Source organism: Chiloscyllium punctatum, chromosome 42, assembly GCF_047496795.1.
Source record: "Chiloscyllium punctatum isolate Juve2018m chromosome 42, sChiPun1.3, whole genome shotgun sequence".
NCBI lineage: Eukaryota > Metazoa > Chordata > Chondrichthyes > Orectolobiformes > Hemiscylliidae > Chiloscyllium > Chiloscyllium punctatum.
In genome coordinates, this window is record NC_092780.1 from 11,327,366 (window position 1) to 11,349,791 (window position 22,426).

The following is a 22,426-nucleotide window of genomic DNA, read 5'->3' on the forward strand; positions in this document are numbered from 1 at the left end:
CCATGGGTCCAACTGATTTACAAGTTGGAGAGACAATAGTGTGAGTCTATTCATTACCTTTGAAAGGGATTAATGAGGGGACTTCACTTCAAATACACTTCTTTAATTATATATTTAATCTTCATCCTTCAACATTTGTAAAGTTGAGGATGCAGAGATATATCTTAACGGATGGTATGATAGATGTACACTAACAAGATCTTGTCTTATAGAACATGATAAATTATGTCTCTCCAATGTTTAACATTGAGAGTGTAGAAGAAAGTGACACCATGAACAAGGGGCAGTGACAGAGATTGTACTGTCTTCCCATTGCTTTAGTTTCTAAATGGCAAAGCTGCTTTCTGATTAACAAATTGGACAGACTCAGCAGTGAGCTCCCCGGGAAAATTTCTGTCTCCCTCAAAAAGAAGCCTGCTCTGTCAATGGATTTCAGCTTGTGCGCTAGTTAAACAGACTTAGACAATGGGAGGTCTTCTCTGGACTATGAAAGATCAAATAGAGTTTCATCCAGGATTCCAGCTATTATTGGAAAGCTCACCTTGTAGGGTCCTGCAATCACAGTGGTCAGCTAAATGTTAGAATTCATTTATGAAAGAATCCATACTCTCTCCTGTTTACTGGCTACGCTGATTAAACCTAGTATTGTCAGTAAATGTGTTACACTTTCGACTGAAGCAGATGTCAGATCACCATGATTTGTAGCTTCTTTATCTATCCTCAGTTGAGCAAAACTTGCAGCACACTAACCTGGTCTTTAGTTTGGTTTGGAAGCAAATTCTGAGGCAGTTATAGTATCAATTTAAACTATCAGAGCTAATGTACCCACTGAGGGTCTGGGCCAGCCTCATGTCGAAAGATTAGGTTGGGGTAGGGTCTCCATTTTAAAAGTATTCCTATGTTCTGCAGTTGAGCAAGTGTGTGAGTTAATTCATATTTGCTGGTTCATCAATTTAATATCTTTTCATCCAATCTTTTGTTTGGTGCATTGTGCAGCCAAGACTGGAAGTCTTCCAGATATTCTCCTGTTGTGGGCTCTGTGTGGTGCACACTGGCTATGTGGCTGATGTATTTCCAGTCCTGTCACCATTCTCAATATCAATTTTAAGCCTTAGAGTGGCTTATGCTCCTACTTTTGGGTGTTCTCATCACGTGCTGCTTTGAATATTCTCACTATTAGTCAGGCTGACCAGGAAGTTTAAGACAAAAGGTGTGTCGCTAGAAAACCAAAGCAGATCAGGCAGCATCCAAGGAGCAGGAGAGTCAACACTTCAGGCATAAGCCTTTCATCAGGAATATGGAGGGGGAAGGGGGAATGAGAAATAAACAGAAGGGTGAGATTGGGGCTGGTGGAAAGGTAGGTGGAAAGGTGATAGGTGGATGCAGGTGGAGGGTAATTGTGATAGGTCGGTGGGGAGGGTGGAGCGGATAGGTGGGAAGGAAAATGGACAGGTAGGAGAGGTCAAGAGGGCATTGAGGACAGGGCGGTTGGACCTTGCTGACTGTGAAGTTTGTCGAGTGAAGGGTCCATGACCACTGCCGCCATTTTGTGAGATCATGAATTGGAGAGAGAGACGAGTCTGACCTCATAGTCGTGAATAGGAGCCTTCCTTTACACTAAAAGCCTATCTAGAGTAAATTCCCAGAATCTTGCAGGCATGATCTTGGGATTGTACCAAGAATATTATGAAAAGATAAGGTACATTGAAGGAGAAGTTAGATGAGTATACAAAGGAGAATGGGGTGGCTGGATAGTTTGAAAGGATGAGTTGAAATAGTTCGAGGGTGTGAGGAAGTGTGTTTCTATGCAGCAAACTATCAGATTCTGACACAATAGAGAATTCTGAAGTAAATGATTGCTCTCACTTGAACAGCAATTAATGTTAAAACTAACATTTCATATGATAGCTGTTGGAGTGGCCTCTTACAGGGTTTCATTTCCCCTGGGCTAGGGAGGGAAAACTTTGTCACACATACCATCTGATGTCAGCCATGACTCAGTTGTTATCACTCTTTCCTCTGTCCCTGAAGGTTGAGTTCAACTTGAGTTGCTTGAAGGGGTACTCAGCCCTGGCTCACCATTCAGTTTTTCCATAAAGTAATGGCACAAGTGTTTGTCATTAATTACTTTCCCTGTAGAGTTTGGCATCTCTGCTTCTTCGTCCCAATCTTGGTATCATCCATACTAACTTGGGTTCAGTGATAGATGTCCATTATTGAAGTCTGGCCTTAACCTATGGTGAAACTCATGCCCACCGTCCCCTTCTGCTGGATATCCTGCCCACTTTTGGCCTCCATAATCCACAATACCCTCTTGAGTTATAATTGACTTAGTAGTTGGAATGATTCCTTTACTTGCTGAAAGTTCCTTTGATCCCTGCAATAAATAAGGTCAAAGGTTCAATGTTCAAAATGAATAAACAAAATAAATCCAGCCTGTTCACAACATTTATAATCTTTCATTTTGATTCCATATTTGTCACCTGGCACTTCCCTATTTACACCATTCACTGAGCCTAATTGTCAGTGATGGAATCTAATTATTATTATAACAATGTTTTAATTAATATTATAATTATTACTCTAACTCTGTCAGCTATTTGAAACAGTGTAAAGCACCCATGTGACTTGGCATAATCATCTGCCAATCAATTCTCAGATTAAATGCAATTATTTGTGGTTTTACTTCTTTAATTGCTTAAATTATGCCGACATTATCACCTGCCATAATTGCCTTTGCAAAGCCTCGTACAGTTCAGAAACTCTGTAATTGTGACACTAGACAAGTTTGTGAATGGCATTACACATTAGGCCCTTCTCTAAGAGAAAGACTTGCACTTTAGATTAGATTCCCTACAGTGTGGAAGCAGGCCCCTCAGCCCAACAAGTCCACACCGACCCTCTGAAGGGTAACCCACCCAGACCCATTTCCCTCTGACTAATGCACCTAACACTATGGGCAATTTAGCATGGCCAATTCACCTAACCTGCACATCTTTGGACTGTGGGAGGAAACCGGACCACCCGGAGGGAACCCACACAAACACGGGGAGAATGTGCAAGCTCCACACAGACAGTCGCCCAAGGCTGGGATTGAACCTGGGTCCCTAGTGCTGTGAAGCAGCAGTGCTAACCACTGAGCCACCGTGCCACCCATGATCATTGGACTTCGCAAAGAATTTTCCTACCAATGTGAATCACTTTTGAAGTCTGGACACTGTTATCATTGCAGGAAGCATGGAGAAGGCAATCAATTGAACGACAGCATGGCCTACAAACTGCAAGGTGATGATGAGCAGGTAATCTGGTCACTGACAAATATTGACATCAAGGATAACTCAACTTCTCTTCTTCAAAGTTGTGCCATGGAGGCTTTTACACCCAGTGAAGCTGGACAATAGACCATTGATTAATGTTTTGACCAAAAAAAAAGTAACTCTGACAGTGCAGGACTTCCTCAATGCTGTGTGCAAAAGTTGTAGAGTTGGGAGGACTTTATTTAATTGTTTAATCTTAGGTATGGTGATTCCCTTCAGAGTTGGGAGGCAGAGAGGTCAAGCATGAAACAAGACCTGGGCATCATTCAGGCTTGGACTGATAAATGACATGCACCTTTTGCAGCCCACCAGTGCCAGGAAATTATTATCTTCAACAAGGAAAAGCTCATCATCAAGTATGACTTATAATGGCTTACCATTGCCAAATCTTCCACTATCAATTTCCTGGGAAGGGTGCCATTGATTAGAAATTCAACTGTAGTAGCTACATCGGTACAGCGGGTCAGAGGCTGGGCATTCTGAGGCAAATCATTAACTTCCTGATTCCCCAGAGCTTTTTCACGATCTATAAAGAGAAAATCAGGCATTTTCCTAGAATGCTCCCCACTTATCTGGATGAACGCAAATCAAACAACTCTCACAAACCTCAATATCATTCAGGACAAGCCAACCCACTTCATTGGCACTTAATAAATGACATGGAGGTGCCGGTGTTGGACTGGGGTGGACAAAGTTAAAACTCATGCAACACCAGGTTACAGTGCAAGCTATCAGAGCACTGCTCCTTCATCAGGTAGCTATTGGGGCAAGATCATAGGACACAGAATTTATAGTAAAAGATCAAAGTGTCATACAGCTGATGTGATCTATTGAACAAACTCAGATTGCTGTTAAACCTTTAATCACTTAGTATGGGGTTTCAAGTTTCAATTAATTAAAATGTGAAGCCTAGAACTTCTTTTAAGTCACATTCCCGAGATAACTTAAGGTTTTATAAAATAAAGTGATATCTCAGCTCACACGATGTATTAAAGGTGTGAGTTTAGAGTCTGTCTGAATCCCAAACTTGTGTCAGACTGATTCTATTTCCAAAGTAGGAATTAATAAAATGTCACATGACTGACTGCCTACATATAGTGTGCTTTTTGAACAAAATAAAATGTATCTGCAAATACAAACCTGCAAATGCAAATTCACCCCATAGACTTATATGTGTGTGTGTGCTTATGAAGGAGAGAGAGAGAGAGAGAGACTGTGTATGTGTGTGTGTGTGTCCATGTGTACATGCTTGATAGAGTGTGTGCGCGAGTGTGATGGAGTATATGCCTGTGAGAGGGTGTGTACATGAGTGTGAGTATGGGTGTGTCTGTGTGTCAGAGAGAGTATGTCAGAGAGAGAGTGGGTCTGGGTGAGTGTGTGAGTGTGATTGTGTGTAAGAGTGTAAGAGTGTGTGTGTATGTGTGTATAGTGTAGTATGACATGAAGCCAAGATCCCGACTTGAGGCCGTTATAGGTACTGACCTTGGCTATCAACCTCTGCTGAGCCACTCTGCGTTGTTGCATATCCTGAAGTCCACCTTGGAGGACAGTCACTTGAAGATCCAAGGCCGAATGTCCTTGATGACTGAAGTGTTCCCCGACTGGGAGGGAACAACCCTGTCTGGTAATTGTTGCACTGTGTCCATTCATCCGTTGTCATGGTGTCTGTTTGGTCTCACCAATGTACCATGCTTCAGGTTATCCCTGCCTGCAGGGTATGAGATAGACAATGTTGGCCGAGTCACATGAGTACCTGCAGCACACGTGGTAGATGGTATCTAAACAGACCATTGTTCGAAGCAAACTTCCCAGCTTTCAAGACAACATAGACCACAACACAATACAACGCTATCATGGCAACCACAGCAAGACTGTCAAAGTGTGACATGGATTCTACCATGACACGTGGGAACACCACCCACCATGTGCACCCACTAAACTATGCACTTTACACACAAACTTTCACACAAGCACACATACACACACTCTTACACATGACCACAATACCACACGATCACAGATCCTCTCTCATACACACGGTCTCTCTCAGACACACACACACCCGCATTCACACCCACGCACACACCCTCTCACAGGCATATACTTGAGCACACTTGCACACACATTCTATGAAACTTGGACACACTCAGACCTATGCGCACACGCACGTTTTCTCACACACACACACACACACACACACACACACAAGTCTATGGGGTGAATTTACATTTGCTGATTTGTATTTGCAGATACGTTCTACTTTGTTTAAAAAGCACACAATCTGTAGGCAGTCAGTCCATATGACATTTTATCAATTCCTAATTTGGAAACAGAACCAGTCTGACTCAAGGCTGAGGTGCAGATGGATTCAAACCTCACACCTTTAATGCATTATCTAAGCTGAGATGTCACTTTTTAAATATAAAACCTTAAGTTATCTCGGGAATGCGACTTGAAAGAAGTTCTGGGCTTCACATATTGTTGAATTGAAACCTGCAACCCATGCTAAGTGATTAAAGGCTTAACAGCAATCTGGGTTTGTTCAATGGTTTGCTCCAATGAAAGCTTGTACTTCCAAAAAAAACCTGTTGGACTATAAAATTAAAAGCAAATTACTGCGGATTAAAGCTTTGACAAAGGGTCAGTTAGACTCGAAACATCAGCTCTTTTCTCTCCTTACAGATGCTGCCAGACCTGCTAAGATTTTCTGCTGTTGGACTATAACCTGGTCTTGTATAATTTTTAAGTTGATAAATGACTCCCTCCTCAAGAGGTTCACTGTGATACACCACCACAGAAACTGCTAAAGGCTTCTTTGGCAGACCAAACAAAACCTGAGCACTCTAGCACCTGAAACAACAAAGAAAACAGGCATATGGAGCACCACCAATGCCCCTTTAAGTCTCACACCATTAAAGCTTGGAAATATAGCATTGTTCCATCAACTATGGGTCAAAGTCCAGGAGCTTCCAATACAACAGCACTGTTGGACCACACCACATGGACTCCATACATTCAAGGAGATAGCTCAACACCACTTTCATAAGGATAGTTAGAGATGGCAATAATTGCAGGCCTCGCCAACAACATTGACATAACAAAGGATTAAATAAAACTGGATTGATAGGTCTACTAGTATGCTCTGTAGAGATTATTGATGAATAGTGTGCCCAATTCTTGTGTATTCAAGCCAAAGGGCATGGTATTAAGCTGATTATTCCCAATTATTACGCTTTCCTACAGGTAACACAGTAGCTCAGTTGTTAGTATTACAGCCTCACAGCACCAGGGACCCAGGTTTGATTTCACCCTTGGCGAATGTATGTGTGGTGTTTGCATGTTCTCATCATGTCTTTGTGGGTTTCCTCTGGGTGCTCTGGTTTCCTGCCACAATCCAAAGATGTGCAGCTTAAGTGGATAGGTCATGCTAAATTAGTGTCCACAGATGTGCATGCTAGATGGATTAGCCACAGGAAATGCAAGAATAGGGGTGGGTCTGAGTGGGATGCTCTTCGGAGTGTTGGTGTGGATTAGATGGGCTGAGTGGTCTGCTTCTGCATGGTAGGGATTCTATGATGCCTGCAAGCATTATTGACAACATCAGTAAGTTTATTAATACCTCAGTATGCTAGGTCAACAAGGCCATTAATGCCAAAATAGGTGGAGATAACTCCAAAGTGCCATTTTTGGGTAACATTTTTACTTCAGAGACAAAAGGTTGTGAATTCATAACCTTACTGCAAAGGCCTTTGGCAATGGGATGTGACTTCAGTGTGGAAGGAGTGTTCCATTCTCAAACAGCCAATCTTTTGACAGGAAGTTAAACTAAGACCCATCCATTTTCTTTTCAAGTGATGTTCTCCCTGGTGTCCTAGATAATATTTATCCATTAAGTCATTGATGTTTGATGATTTGCTGTGCGTAATTGGTTACTGAGCTTTCTTCCTTCCACTAGTAATTTCCAAATAAATTACTTTATTGGTGTGACGCACTTTACGACATCTTGTGGTTCTGGAAGGTGTTGTATAAGTGTCAGTATTGTTTTTTTTAAATTGGCTCCAATCAAATTATCTTTTAATGAGTTGAACAGGTTTAAATATCATTTGACCATGTAATTGTGCAATAAGCAATTTACAGGAATCTGAATGACTGGCCACTTCCTGATATTTAGGCAAATGAATGTTACAAATATATCTGCAGCAAATGGTATGTGTGTCAAAACCTGCATGTCTAAATACAAATTATATTAAACTAATTTTAAAAAATGTAAGTAAAGGCAGATTTATAAATGCCAATGATTTAAATGGATAGAGTGGGGAGAAAGCTTTTGAAGTGGATGATTAGCCTTGATTGTATTGAATGGAAGAACAATGGATTGAATGGTATATTTCAGCTCGTATGTGTCTGTGTTCCTATACTGGCTATTGGGATATCTTTTGTAGTCTATTTTCACTTCAATGACAAGTTGGGAAATAAACCAGGTTTAGTTCTTATTGGGTGTTATGTCCTTTGCTTGCTTCCCAGATCTTGTTCCAAGCTATTCATATTTTGATTTCATTGTTGATTATACACCATCATCAAATGAAAAGATAGGTTGCAAGAACATCCTATAACCAGCCCTGACGAGATTCATGAGTGTGGCTGATTCTCTCTCTATCTCAGGAAGATGGGCTTAATCCCATGATGAGGCTAAGGCTTATAACTAACCTGTTTGACCATGTTCTGTCTGCCCTTGTATAACTAACAATGTGAAACTTCCCTGTGTGGATGTTTGTGTCCAGGATAGACAGCGGCCTATAAAAGAATCATCTGTACGAACCATTGGCAGACATCAAGACTAAGCTTGATGGCTTTAAATAAAAGATGGCAATTCCACCTATTTGGCTAGTTATTGAGTATGCTATGGAACCTGCTCTACAATGTTAGGCAGATGGACTTAAAGTACAGAGGGCCAAGTATAGTGATTGTAACATGGGCAGCCAAGTGGACCTCATAGAATAAGAGTTCCCTGATTGGGGGTGTTAACCTGGTTCAATCAGGGAGCCCTGGCTGATAGATATAAACAGGAGTGTCAGAGATTCTCTTCACTCTGAGACCTGGCTCTGAGGAAGGTGTGGCAATGTCAAGGACTCTCTACATGTAAATAAAGGGTAACTTGGTGACTGGATACTGGCCTCTGTGGCATTATTTCACCAAGGATATTCCAGAACCATTTCTACTAGAAACAATTCTGGAATGGCAAAGAACACTGTGATTATAGTTGAACAGAGAGAATAATATTACTGGGCTGCCTGGTCAACAGGTAGCCTCATTTAATGGCAGCGCCAATTAAACATTTGGGCCAGCATTGCCTATAATAAAAGCTCATGAGGGTTATTTTAATTTTGGATTAGTGCACAAAACAGGTGTTGCGCATTATGTTTTCTCAATGACTTTAATGAAGCTGGAAGTTGTCTGTTATGTATAAATTGGAGGCTAATTCAATATTGTTGAAGAGTGTGGTACTGGAAAAGCACAGCCGGTCAGGCAGCATCCGAGGAGCAGGGGAATCGACGTCCCAAGCATGAGCTCTTCATCAGGAATAATGGAACTTATGCTTGAAACGTCGACTTTCCTGCTCCTCGGATGCTGCCTGACCAGCTGTGCTTTTCCAGCACCACACTCTTCAACTCTCATCTCCAGCATTTGCAGTCCTCACTTGCTCTTAGCTAATTCAATATTGCCAACTTTACACTAATGGCCAGGGTTAAAGGACCTCAATAAGCAGAGTGCAAATTGGCTCTATGTGCAACTAAATCAGCAATGTTGCTGCCAACAGTTATTGCTGTAAAGTGTGTGTTTGCTTGCATTCAAACTGTGTTTTCCACTGCTTGTGCAGCCATTTCACTGCCTGGGTAATGTTGCTGACCCAAAGAGTTCCCTAACCTTAACCTGCTTTGTATTTGTTCAAGAAATCTGCATCTGGAGAGTACAGGTTGGAAAATAAGCCATTCTCCAGCTTCAGCCCAATTGTGATCACACACCAGGGGTTGTGCCTCATCAGCCCTTGTTTTTCACCCAATCAGCCTGCAGAATTCTACTGGCCCCAAAGCCACGTTGACATTGCCCAAAGTGATAATTACAGAATTAAACTGGAAAATGTGAGACATTTAACTCGTCACTTAGTTTAGTTGCTTTATCCCATTCAGTTCAGTCGAATGTTTTGAAACTCAATTACTACTTTCCTGTCCTTCAAATGCCATTTGAAATTGCACACATATTTACTGTAAAGTTGTAAGTGCAGTCATTAAGGAAAATGCATTGATTGATACCATTGGGGATGACTTTGAAGTCATTGAACAACCAGTAGCATTAGGACTTGTAACTGGAATGTAAATAAAACAACAGAATGGGCGTGGAAATTTTATTATAGCGTGGGCTGCGTTGAGGCAACTCCTTACTCTGTGGATGTCAATCATTCATCACTCCAAAGTGAGTGATGCAGCCAACTATCTGTCAGACACGCAACACTAGGTTAAAACCCATTGTTGGTAACAATGTTCATGTGAGCCAATTACATGTGGAGGGGCTGTCAGGCAGGGGAGGCCTGTGGAGATGGGAGGAACCAATTCCATTCCAGGTTCAACTAAATGTGAATTTGCCTGTGCAGGCGTGTTTATGATTTTTTCCTGGGGCTCTATGGTGCAAGCATATTGTGTGAACAATGTCCAGTAAAATAAAACTGTATTTAGTAGGACTTCTGCATCAAATAGAATGCATTGTAGGATGCATTGTGTGGAATTTTGAGCTGTTATAGACACACCAGATGTCATAACAAGTTCCACATTAGAGGAGGAAGGAGAATTCAACTTCCATTACATAGAGGGATATTTCTTCAGGATATTCCTCCACTCTTGACAGAAGCTGTAACAACAAACTGTGATTGCCTCAAGCAAAATTGATGGAATGAAAATTAAGCAGATTCTACAACTTGTTCTGCCAGATATTGCCCTGGCATTGAAGGTGAATGTTCATCCTGCTGTAAACTTTCCACTGGTTATAATGTCTGCTTATTTATGGGTTAATCTTCCCTGCAGGTGCCTCAGCATCTTGCACAGTGTGATTGATGAAGTCCTGTGATTCCATCAATTATTCCTCAAAATTACAGATCTCACAAAAATGATTGATCTATTCTGTGCATCACATGGGATGAATATTGAGCACAAAACTGGGAATAACTTATCTTCAAGATAGTGTCATGTGATCCTTTGCAGAGAACTGGCATGGATTTAGTGTACTCAATGGGTTCCATTGGGCACATAATCAATCTATGACTCTATAGTCTGTTGATATTGTAAGGTGTGGATGTAGCGTATAAACAGCAGTAGGAACATATTAGGATAACCGGTCTGCTTCTGCACTGTAGACCTTATGTAATTGATGCAGGAGAATATTTAATAGATACATTGTTCGGGTATACTGAATATGATCTGTAATAGACACCTGTAGTACAGGTCTGTTCCTCATCATGATGGGACGGAGGAAGACAACAAGGAAAGGAGCCTTTCTTCAGTGCAGTTGCGTGATGAACCAGGAATTACCTCTAGCTCTGTTCAGCTGCGCGAAATAAATGAAAAGAAAATTAATTATTTTCCAATGACATACCAAACTGTGCTTTATTTAATGCCAGTTGTAATTAATTCCATTGAGCATTGCAAAGTGCCTGACACGATGATTAATATCTTTTGAACAAGAAAAGAAAATTTGACTTTTTTTTAATACAAAGCTATTATTTCCCACAATGGTTTCTTCATCTCCTTTCATGAAGGTTATGCCTATGCTTAGGAAATCTCTGAAACTTCTATCCATCCTCCAGCACCTCATGTAAGTGAACACTTGTGCAGTTAAAAGTGAACTGCAGTGTGTTATGCATCCATTTTTACATTCACCTTTCCTGTAGTTCTGGTTAAATGGCACTATTCCAGATTCCATGATTACAATGAAAATGGGCACTCTTATCCCAATATCGACTTACAGAAAATAAAAGTATGTAACATGTCCAATTTTATCCAACATATGGGGATGCTGATCAGATTGTAGACAACAATGGCTTTATACCTCACCAATTTTACATTCTATTAGTGGAAATAGTGGGATATATTGCAAGGGAGAATAATAATGGGTGGACAATAGTATTGGGTGGAGAGTAAAATTATGTTGGAAAATAAGATTGGGCAGCGTGTGCTATTGGGTGGAAATTGTGTTTGAGTGCATAATATTATTAAATGGAAAGTAAAATTAGGAAAAGGGAATTAGATGGAGAACAATACTGGTGAAAATAAATATTAGTTGGAGAGTAAAATTGAACAGAGTGTGATGGATGGGGAATATGATTGGGTGGGAATATGATTGACTGGGTGTAAGATTGGATGGGGAGTATGATTAGGTGAGTAGTAAGATAGTATTTAATAGAAAGAACTGTGGATGCTGGAAATCTGAAACAAAAAAATTGCTGAAGGAACTCTGCAGGTCTGGCAGTATCTGTGGGAAGAAAGCAGAGTTAACATTTTGAGTCCAGTGACTTTTCATCAGAATGGATGGGAGTATGATTCTGTGAGGAGTACAATTTGTACGGGAACTATGATTTGGAGGAGAGCATGATTGGACCCCTGATCCTGGCCAGCTGAGTTTGAGTAAAATTATTTCCACAAGTCTGATTACGTCTGTGCTGTTGGGAAAAGAGAAGTAATACGAATGGAAACATGGCAAGCTTTTCTGAGGCTTAATTTCAAAACACTCTAATTTATCATTCTGCCAACCTCCTCACTCATGGTGCCCCTGGTAAATGAGGTATTAAGTGAAAAATAACTCACAATCTATGTAAAAAACAAGTGTGATTATATAACAGTGTGCAGATGAGTGTCAAAAGACATGTAATAGATTGTACAGGCACGCAAGAGGTTAATCTACCATCGTCAATCATCGTGTCCATGGAAGCCAACAGTAAAGGCATTAATGTGTCTGTGTAAATTTAGACAGTCTTGCGTGAAAAGCTCACACACATCGAAACCCACTGGAGATGCTGTGCCAAACCACAGGGCCCTCCAGCAAACAGCTGGAGTATAGTCAATGGATCTATCACCTTCTGCTGGAGCCAAATAATTGCTCCGTTTTTTTGTGGTACTGAGTCTACTGCCTTAGGGAAATCATTTGTGGGAATATATGGTTGTAGCCAAAGCTTCATCTGTTAATTACAATCATCACTTTTCATACCCACTTTGAGTGGAATTGGTAGTCTAAACAAATCTCCAATAGTACACATACACTTTTGTTCTAGTTTGAAAATGTACCTTGTTATTTCAGTAGTGGTGTTTGTATACTAAGGTTCCTTCATAATGGATAAAGACAGATGTTCCTTCGCTTCACATCACTGTAGCTACATCCACTGTAGACTGTTAGACTCCAGAATAGATCCACTGAGTATAGTGAAATAAGCATCCAATATACAATGTGGTCAAAGATCTAGCCCTTCATGTTTGGGCCGTTGGATTGCTTGCTAACAAATGGCAAGCATCAAATAATGCTTTTAAAACAAACAGACTTCTGCTGGAAATACTCAGCAAATTCAACAGCATCTGTAGAGAGAGATGGAGATTTCATCAGATGATGTTGGAGGTGAACAAATCTTAAGCATTCAATATTCACTCCCTCCACCACCAACACACAGTGGCAGCAGTGTGTACTATCAACAAGATGCAATGCAACCACTCACCAAAGCTCCTCTGGCAGCACCTTGTAAAGTCATGTCTTCTACCTCCTAGAAGGACAAGTCAGATGATTCTTGAGAATACCACCACCTGCAAGTTCCCCTCCGCTCCACTCACCAGCTTGTCTTGGAACAATATTACCATTTCTTCTCATTCACCAGATCACCATTCTGGAACTCCTTCCTAACAACATTGTGAGTGTTCCTACACCTCAACAACCACAGCAGTCCAAGAAGACAGCTCACCACAACCTTCTGGCTTAGACGGTGAGGCCCATACCCCATGAATGAAGAAAAGTACAGAGCAAGGCAGAAGGGGATTGCAGGGGCGAAGGGCCAGGGAGATAGGAGCAAAGGAAGTAAACGGAAGGACTATGATAGAATGCCTCTAGATCAGTCATGTTACTAGAACAGTAGAAACAACTGTTTTATTTATTCATTTCTCAATGTGCAAGGAGTTTACAGTCCTTGCAAACTGAAGGAACCAGGGAACATGTATTAGAGTTTAGAAGTTATTGGCATCTTTAAATCTAAAAACTTGGTATCACTGCAATGAGCAGTAAAATATTGTTTATTTTCTCTCTGAAAGATCATCCCACACATTTGTACAAAGTCTAGATTTCAATTCAGTTTTAAAAAAAAATGGATTAAATTGCTAGTTAGGTTTTTCTTCATAGTCTTATTTAGTTGAAACTATTTAGGTTTGGGTGACCTTTTCCTTTAAAAAAAATTAAAACATTGAAAACGCAGCCTGTTTCTTCTAAAGTAAACAATCTCTTGTGAATTGTTGGATGTTCGTGTGATTGGGGATTTTGTAAATTTAAATTTGTCTGCCAGTGCATTGAGATTTCACTCTATCCAGACTGTGTACAGACTACCTCGCCATGGACACTGCGCCACCTAATCATTACCCCAAGGTTACGTTTTGTGTAAATACACCCTAATCCCCAAATATAACAAACAAAACTCCAGAAAATCATCATAGCCAGATCTCCATATTCAATCCTGGCCTTCTGCCTCCACAGGTGACACTCCCAATCCAACAACAGAGCAACCATTGAGTCTCTTAGAGCATTTAATCATCTCAGTCTGCACTACAATCCCTTTAACCTTTCTGAATCAACAAATTCTTAATCATAGACTTTACCCAAAAAACCTAATCTGAGAACAAGATCTTCAAAATTTCTCTTTGTGGCTCCAGAGATAACTCATACAGAACCATGACAACCAGTACTTACACAGCACCATTAACACAAGTTCAAATTTTGTCGTGACACCTCTCTTCCCTGTCTACATCACCTCCTCCAGCTAACAACCGTCCCAAGATCTCACCTACAAATTCCTGATACTCACTGTTTCAACATTGGCATCCTGTACCTTCAGTTGCCTAGGTCCTAAGATCTGAAGTTTCATCCTTGAATCCTTCCACCTCTCTCTTTTAAGGTTGTCCTTAAAACTTTCCCTGGAGCGACGGAGGCTGAGGGTTGACCTTATATAGGTTTGTAATATCATGAGGGACATGGATAGGATAAATAGACAAAGTCTCTTCCCTGTGGTGGGGGAGTCCAGAACTAGAGGGCATAGGTTTAGGGTGAGAGGGGAAAGACATAAAAGAGACCTATGGGGCAACCTTTTCACACAGAGGGTGGTACATGTATGGAATGAGCCTCCGGAGGAAGTGGTGGAGCCTAGTACGATTGCAACATTTAAAAGGCATCTGGATGGGCATATGAATAAGAACAGTTTTGAGGGATATGGGCTGGGTGCTGGCAGGTAGAATTAGATTGGTTTAGGATATCTGGTCAGCATGGACAAGTTGGAGCAAAACGTCTGTTTCCATGCTGTACATCTCTATGACCTTATGACTCTATTTGCTGGACCAAGCACCACTCCCTTATATATCTTGATGTGGCTTGATGTCAAATTTTGTTTGGAAACACTCCTGTAAAATTCCTTGGAGCACTTCACTTTGTTAAAGGTGTTATATAAATGCCAGCTATTGTTGTTGTGAATGTCAGTGTCACTCAGAAATATGTGAAGTGGCTAAATGAAAATCTGTTGCAAGGATGAGTGCCTCTACTGTTCCTGTGAATACAGTATTTTGCCAGAGGTCTATTGTTTCAATTAACTCCTGAGGTGTGGGTGTCACTGCCAAAGCCAGCATTTATTGCACATTCCTAGTTAAGATGAAATGTTGGTGATAATTGAATGACTTATTGGACTATTTTAGGCAATGACAAGAAATCAAATTAATTTGGGGGTGGAGTCACATGAGGTCCAGACTGGTAAGAACAGGATGTTTCCTGGCTTAATGGGCATTGGTAAATTAGTTGGGCTCTTACAACAACCCAACAGCTTTGTGTTCATTTTCGTTCATAGCGACTTCTATTTTCTGATTTTTTTTCCTCTAAACATTTTTAAAAATTTTCAAACTGCCATGGTAACTCTTATTCACAAGGTTGTTAATCTAAGTCTTTGACAACACTTTCTAAAACCACTATCTCCACAAAGGCAGCAGATGCATGGGCATTTCATCAAATGCAAGCTCCTCTCCAAGACACTCACTATTCTGATATGGAACTATAATGTCATTCCTTTAGTGTCGTTTGGCCAAAATTCAGGAATACCTTTCCTTACAGCAGTATGGGTATTTCTATATCCAAAGCACTTCAGTGGTTTCAGAAGGCAGTTCACTACCACCTTCTTCCGATCAATTACAGATGGACAATGAATACTAGTCAATGATGCACACTGTTGTGGTTCTGATCGCCGAGCTGGGAATTTGTGTTGCAGACGTTTCGTCCCCTGTCTAGGTGACATCCTCAGTGCTTGGGAGCCTCCTGTGAAGCGCTTCTGTGTTGTTTCCTCCAGCATTTATAGTGGTTTGTTTCTGCCGCTTCCGATTGTCAGTTCCAGCTGTCCACTGCAGTGGTCGGTATATTGGGTCTAGGTCGATGTGTTTGTTGATAGAATCTGTGGATGAGTGCCATGCTTCTAGGAATTCCCTGGCTGTTCTCTGTTTGTCTTGTCCTATAATAGTAGTGTCCCAGTCGAACTCATGTTGCTTGTCATCTGCGTGTGTGGCTACTAAGGATAGCTGGTCATGTCATTTCGTGGCTAGTTGGTGTTCATGGATGTGGATCGTTAGCTGTCTTCCTGTTTGTCCTATGTAGTGTTTGTGCAGTCCTTGCATGGGATTTTGTACATTACGTTGGTTTTGCTCATGCTGGGTATCGGGTCCTTTGTCCTGGTGAGTTGTTGTCTGAGAGTGGCTGTTGGTTTGTGTGCTGTTAGGAGTCCTAGTGGTCGTAGTAGTCTGGCTGTCAGTTCAGAAATGCTCCTGATGTATGGTAAAGTGGCTAGTCCTTTGGGTTGTGGCATGTCCTCATTCCGTTGTCTTTCCCTTAGGCATCTGTTGATGAAATTGCGGGGGTATCCGTTTTTGGCGAATACATTGTAGAGGTGTTTTTCTTCCTCTTTTTGCAGTTCTGGTGTACTGCAGTGTGTTGTGGCCCTTTTGAACAGTGTCTTGATGCAACTTCTTTTGTGTGTGTTGGGGTGGTTGCTTTCGTAGTTCAGGACTTGGTCTGTGTGTGTGGCTTTCCTGTATACCTTTGTGGTGAATTCTCCGTTAGGTGTTCTCTGTACCATCACGCCTAGGAATGGGAGTTGGTTGTCCTTTTCTTCCTCTCTAGTGAATCGGATTCCTGTGAGTGTGGCGTTGATGATCCGGTGTGTGTTCTCTACTTCTGTGTTTTTAATGCTTACAAAGGTGTCATCCACATATCTGACCCAGAGTTTGGTTTGAATTTGCAGTAAGACTGTTTGTTCTAATCTTTGCATTACTGCTTCTGCTATGAGTCCAGAGATGGATGAAGCCCATGGGTGTGCCATTGATTTGTTCATATATTTGGTTGTTGAATGTGAAGTGTGTTGTGAGGCACAGGTCCAGTAATTTGAGTATGCAGTCTTTGTTGATAGGTTCCCCATCTTGTTGTCTGTTCTGTATGTCCAGTAGGTTAGCTGTTGCTTCTCCGGCTAAGGTTTTGTCGATAGAGGTGAACAGTGCCGTTATGTCGAATGAGACCATTGTTTCTTCCTTGTCTAATGATGCCCACATCCCAAGAATGAACAAGCCTCCAGAACACTAATATAGTAATCTGATAATGCTACATTATCATCTACAAAGGGTTTTATCAGATCAATATTGTGCTATCAAGCTCAGCACCAGACTAATATATTAAAGAGGTTGAAATAATTTTAAGGTTGAGACATATTTTTGTGGAGGCAGGGGGTGAATTCCTCTTGCCACATTGTGCATTTGTAAGGATTTTCAAACAGATTCTGTCAGAACCTGGTTCTGATTTCAGTAGAAGTACTGAACAAAGAAATCTTCAAAAACATAGTTACGGCATCAGTAGACAAGGCAACCAGAGCATAGTTCTTATCCCATGGAATCAGAAAGTACTGAGGACAGAGATTCAAACAATAATCTGTCAGTACAGCTGGAATGAATATTTAATGTGGAAACAGAAGAACATAAAGACTTGTTGACTGTAGAAAGTCAGGGGCGAATAAAAAAACATTTAATTGAGTCATAGAGATGTACAGCATGGAAACAGACTCTTTGGTCCAACCCGTCTATGCCGACCAGATATCCCAAACCAATCTAGTCCCATCAGCCAGCAAAGAAGTCCAAATGTTCAAGACAAGATGGATCTTTTTAAATAATGAACAATGTATAAATATTACAGGGGTATGAGGGGGTGGTCAGGAAATGACAAATGTATCAAATTAATTTTTCATATAATTTTTCATAAATATGGCATGCACTGTACCAACAAATTTTAAGTCCGATCAATCTACATAAAGAATTTGAAATATATGTGCATATATTATGCATGTCTTATAGAAAAGCTCAAAGTATTAAATATGTAAAAGGCACCTGGACCAGATGGGTTCCACCCTAAATCCTCAAAGATAGGATTGAGGAAATAGCTGAGGTTCTGGTTACTATTTAAAATAATTCCTTAAAGTCAGACACTGTCGCTGGTGAATGGTTAATGCACTCCTAGTATTAACACAGAGAGAGAACCAAGGTGGTCAAAGGAGCTAGTCTATGGTCCTGCTGGTAAATACACTGTCCAGTGTAATGCCAGGTCTTACAGATCAAGAGGGTCATTGCTTTGACCTCTGCGTGCAACCACAAAATGTGGAGAACAATTCTGCCTGTCTAACTTCAATCTTGTAATCGAATCTTACTGTTGTAGCTTTCAATTGCTTCTTTTAGCTCTGGTATGACCACTACATTCATAGAACATAGAACAATACAGCGCAGAGCAGGCGCTTCATCCCTCAATGTTGCACCGCCCTGTGAACTAATCTAAGCCCATTCCCCCACACTATCCCATCACCATCCATGTGCTTGTCTAAGGATTGTTTAAATCTCCCTAATGTGGCTGAGTTACCTACATTGGCAGACAGGGCATTCCACGCCCTTACCACTCTCTGAGTAAAGAACCTGCCTTGACATCTGTCTTAAATCTATCACCCCTCAATTTGTAACTATACCCCCTCGTACAAGCTGACGTTATCATCCTAGGAAAAAAAATTTTCACTGTCTACCCTATCATCTTGTATGTCTCTATCAAATCCCCTCTTAGCCTTCTTCTCTCCAATGAGAACAGACCCAAGTCTCTCAGCCTTTGCTCATAAGGCCTTCCCTCCAGACCAGGCAACATCCTGATAAATCTCCTCTGCACCTTTTCCAATACTTCCACGTCCTTCCTGTAATGGGGTGACCAGAACTGTACACAATATTCCAAGTGCAGTCACAGTAGTGTTTTGTATAGTTGCAGCATGACATTACGGTTCTGGAACTCAATCCCTCTACCAATAAAACCTAACACACCATATGCCTTCTTCACAGCACTATCAACCTGGGTGACAAACTTCAGGGATGTATGTACATGGACTCGAGGATCCCTCTGCGCATCCACACTACCAAGAATCTTTCCATGGATCCAATATTCTGCCTTCCTGTTATTCTTGCCAAAGTGAATCACCTCACATATAAATGCATTGAACTCCATTTGCCACCTCTCAGCCGAATTCTGCAGTTTATCCAAGTCCCCATGCAACCTGCAACATTCTTTCACACTGTCCACTACTACACTGACATTAGTGTCATCTGTAAACTTAACCCGTCCATCTATGCCTGCATCCAAGTCATTTATAAAAATGATAAACAGCAGTGTCCCAAAACAGATCCTTGTGGCACACCAGTAGTGACCGGACTCCAGGCTGAATATTTTCCATCAACCACCACTCACTGCCTTCTTACAGAAGCAAGTTTCTAATACAAACTGCTAAATTACCCTCAATCCCACGCCTCTGCATTTTCTCTAACAGCCTACTATGTGGAACCTTACCAGAGGCTTTACTGAAGTCCATGTACACCATGTCAGCTGCCTTATCCTCATCCACATGCTTGGTCACCCTCTCAAAAAACTCAATGAGGTTTGTGAGACATGACCTGCAAGGTTTGTGAAGGTTTGTAGCTCAGGTTAAGGTTTAGGGTGTAGTTTTGCTCGCTGAGCTGTCGGTTTGATATCCAGATGTTTCATTACCTGGCTAGGTAACAGCATCAGTGACGACCTCCAAGAGAAGCGAAGCTGTTGTCTCCTGCTTTCTATTTATATCTTTCTCCTGGATGGGGTTCCTAGGGTTTGTGGTAATGTCACTTCCTGTTCATTTTCTGAGGGGTTGATAGATGGTATCTAGATCTCTGTGTTTGTTTATGGCATTGTGGTTGGAGTGCCAAGCCTCTAGGAATTCTCTGGCATGTCTTTGCTTAGCCTGTCCCAGGATAGATGTGTTGTCCCAGTCAAAATGGTGTTTTTTTTCCCTCTGTGGGCTACGAGGGAGAGAGGGTCATGTCTTTTTGTGGCTAGCTGGTGTTCGTGTATCTTGGCAGCTAACTTTCTTCCTGTTTGTCCTATGTAGTGTTTCTGGCAGTCTTTGCATTGAATTTCATAGGCGACATTAGTTTTGTCCATAGGTTGTACTGGGCCTTTTAAGTTTGTTAGTTTTTGTTTGAGAGTGTTGGTGAGTTTGTGTGCTACTAGGATTCCGAGGGGTCTTAGTAGGCTGGCTGTCATTTCTGAAACTTCTTTGATGTATGGTAAGGTGGTTAGGGTTTCTGGCCATGTTTGGTCTGCTTGTCGTGGTTTGTTCTTGAGGAATCTGTGGACGTATTCCGACGTATAATACAACGTATTCAAGAAGAACGGATACTCAAAAAATACAGTCCACCATTTCGATTGGGACAACACATCTATCCTGGGACAGGCTAAGCAAAGACATGCCAGAGAATTCCTAGAGGCCTGGCACTCCAACCACAACGCCATAAACAAACACATAGCTCTAGATACCATCTATCAACCCTTCAGAAAAAGAACAGGAAATGACATCACCACAAACCCCAGGAACCCCATCCAGAACAAACATATAAATAGAAAGCAGGAGGCAACAGCTTCGCTTCACTTGGAGGTCGCCTAGTCAGGTAATGAAACGTCTGGATATCAAACCTACAGCTCTGTGAGCAAACCTACACCCTAGACATGACCTGCCCTTGATGAAACCATGTTGACAATTTCCAATCAAATTGTCACTTGCTAGATGATTATAAATCTTATCTCTTATAATCCTTTCCAAAACTTTTCCTACAACAGATGTAAAGCTCACTGGTCTATAATTACCCGGGTCATCTCTACTGCCCTTCTTGAACAAGGGCACAACACTAGCAGTCCTCCAGTCCTCTGGTACTAAACCTGTAGAAAATGATGACGCAAAGATCAAGACTAAAGGCTCCAACGTCTCCTCCCTAGCTTCCCAGAGAATCCTCAGATAAATCCCATCCGGCCCAGGCGACTTGCCTACTTTCACTCATTCTAGAATTGATAACACCTCTTCCTTATAACCTCAATCCTTTCTAGTCTAATATCCCGTATCTCATTCTTCTCCTCTACAGTATTCACCTTTTCTTGAGTGAAAACAGATGAGAAATATTCATTTAGCACCTCTCTGAGCTCCACCGGGTCCACACACAACTTTCCACTTCTGTCTTTGACTGGCCCTATTCCTACCCTAGTCATCCTTTTATTCCTCACATACCTATAGAATATTCATTTCTAATATTATTGATCTGTACTGGTCTTTTTCTCTTTTTCAACAAGGCTCCACACATATTGATGACTATCTGGGAAAGTATTGGTGAAAAGCTAGTGGTGAAACTGTGACAAAATATGGGTTAATATGGGTTAATATGTTCTAATTCAGAAGAAAAGAAGTACTGAGATACATGTGAGCCTAACAGTTTGTAAAACTGGAGATTTTGTTGGAAGTTCATCTAATGGTCAGAAAGAACATGAAGTTGTCAGCAGAGTGATTATCAATGTTGATGGCTGTTTTGGGAAACTGTCACAATGAATACTTTCACAGAATCCTTACAGTGTGAAGCAGGCCATTAGATCCATCAAGTCCACACCGACCCTCTGAAGAACAGCCCACTCAGACCCACACCCCTAGCCTATCCCTGTAACCCAGCATTTCCCATGGCGAATCCACATAGCCTGCACATCACTGGACACTATGGGTAATTTTGCATGGCCAATCCACCTAACCTGCACATTGTTGGACTGTGGGAGGAGACTGGAGTAACCGACAGAAACCCATGCAGACATGGAGAGAATGTGCAAATTTCAAAGACACACTCACCTGAGGGTAGAATCAAATCTGGGTCCCTGGTGCTGTAAGGCAGCAGCGCTGACCACCCAATAAAAGATGCTAACATCATCAACTACAAGTTGAAATGCCCCTTTCTTTCCTGCTGTGTACCTAATGAGATTTAAGCACAGCTCAAGTTGAGTGAAGGTGCCTGCAAAAAGGGCACACCCAAATTTGAACTGGGGAACCTCTTGAGCTGCAGTCAAATGCTCTACTACTGAGTTATACCCCCTACCCATTGGGCTATGCCCCCATTCTGAAAACTTTCCAATGAAGGACATCAAACAACGGAGCTGTCAGTTTGAATCTGGAGCCACAAACCTCAATTTATAATCCTAGCACTTGAAAAGTCATTGAATTATTGTTTGAAGAAAACAAAGAATTTTCCCCTGGCTAATATTCACCCTTTAATCAACCTCGCAAAATACATTATCAGGCTATTTATCTTAACTCTGTTCTTGAAATCTTGCTGTGCTTTCCATATTCTTCTATGTTACAACTACAGTACAAAAGACCTGCATTGGATGCAAAGCGAGTTAGTCAGCCGAGTATGTAAAGAGTGCTATGTAAGTGCAAG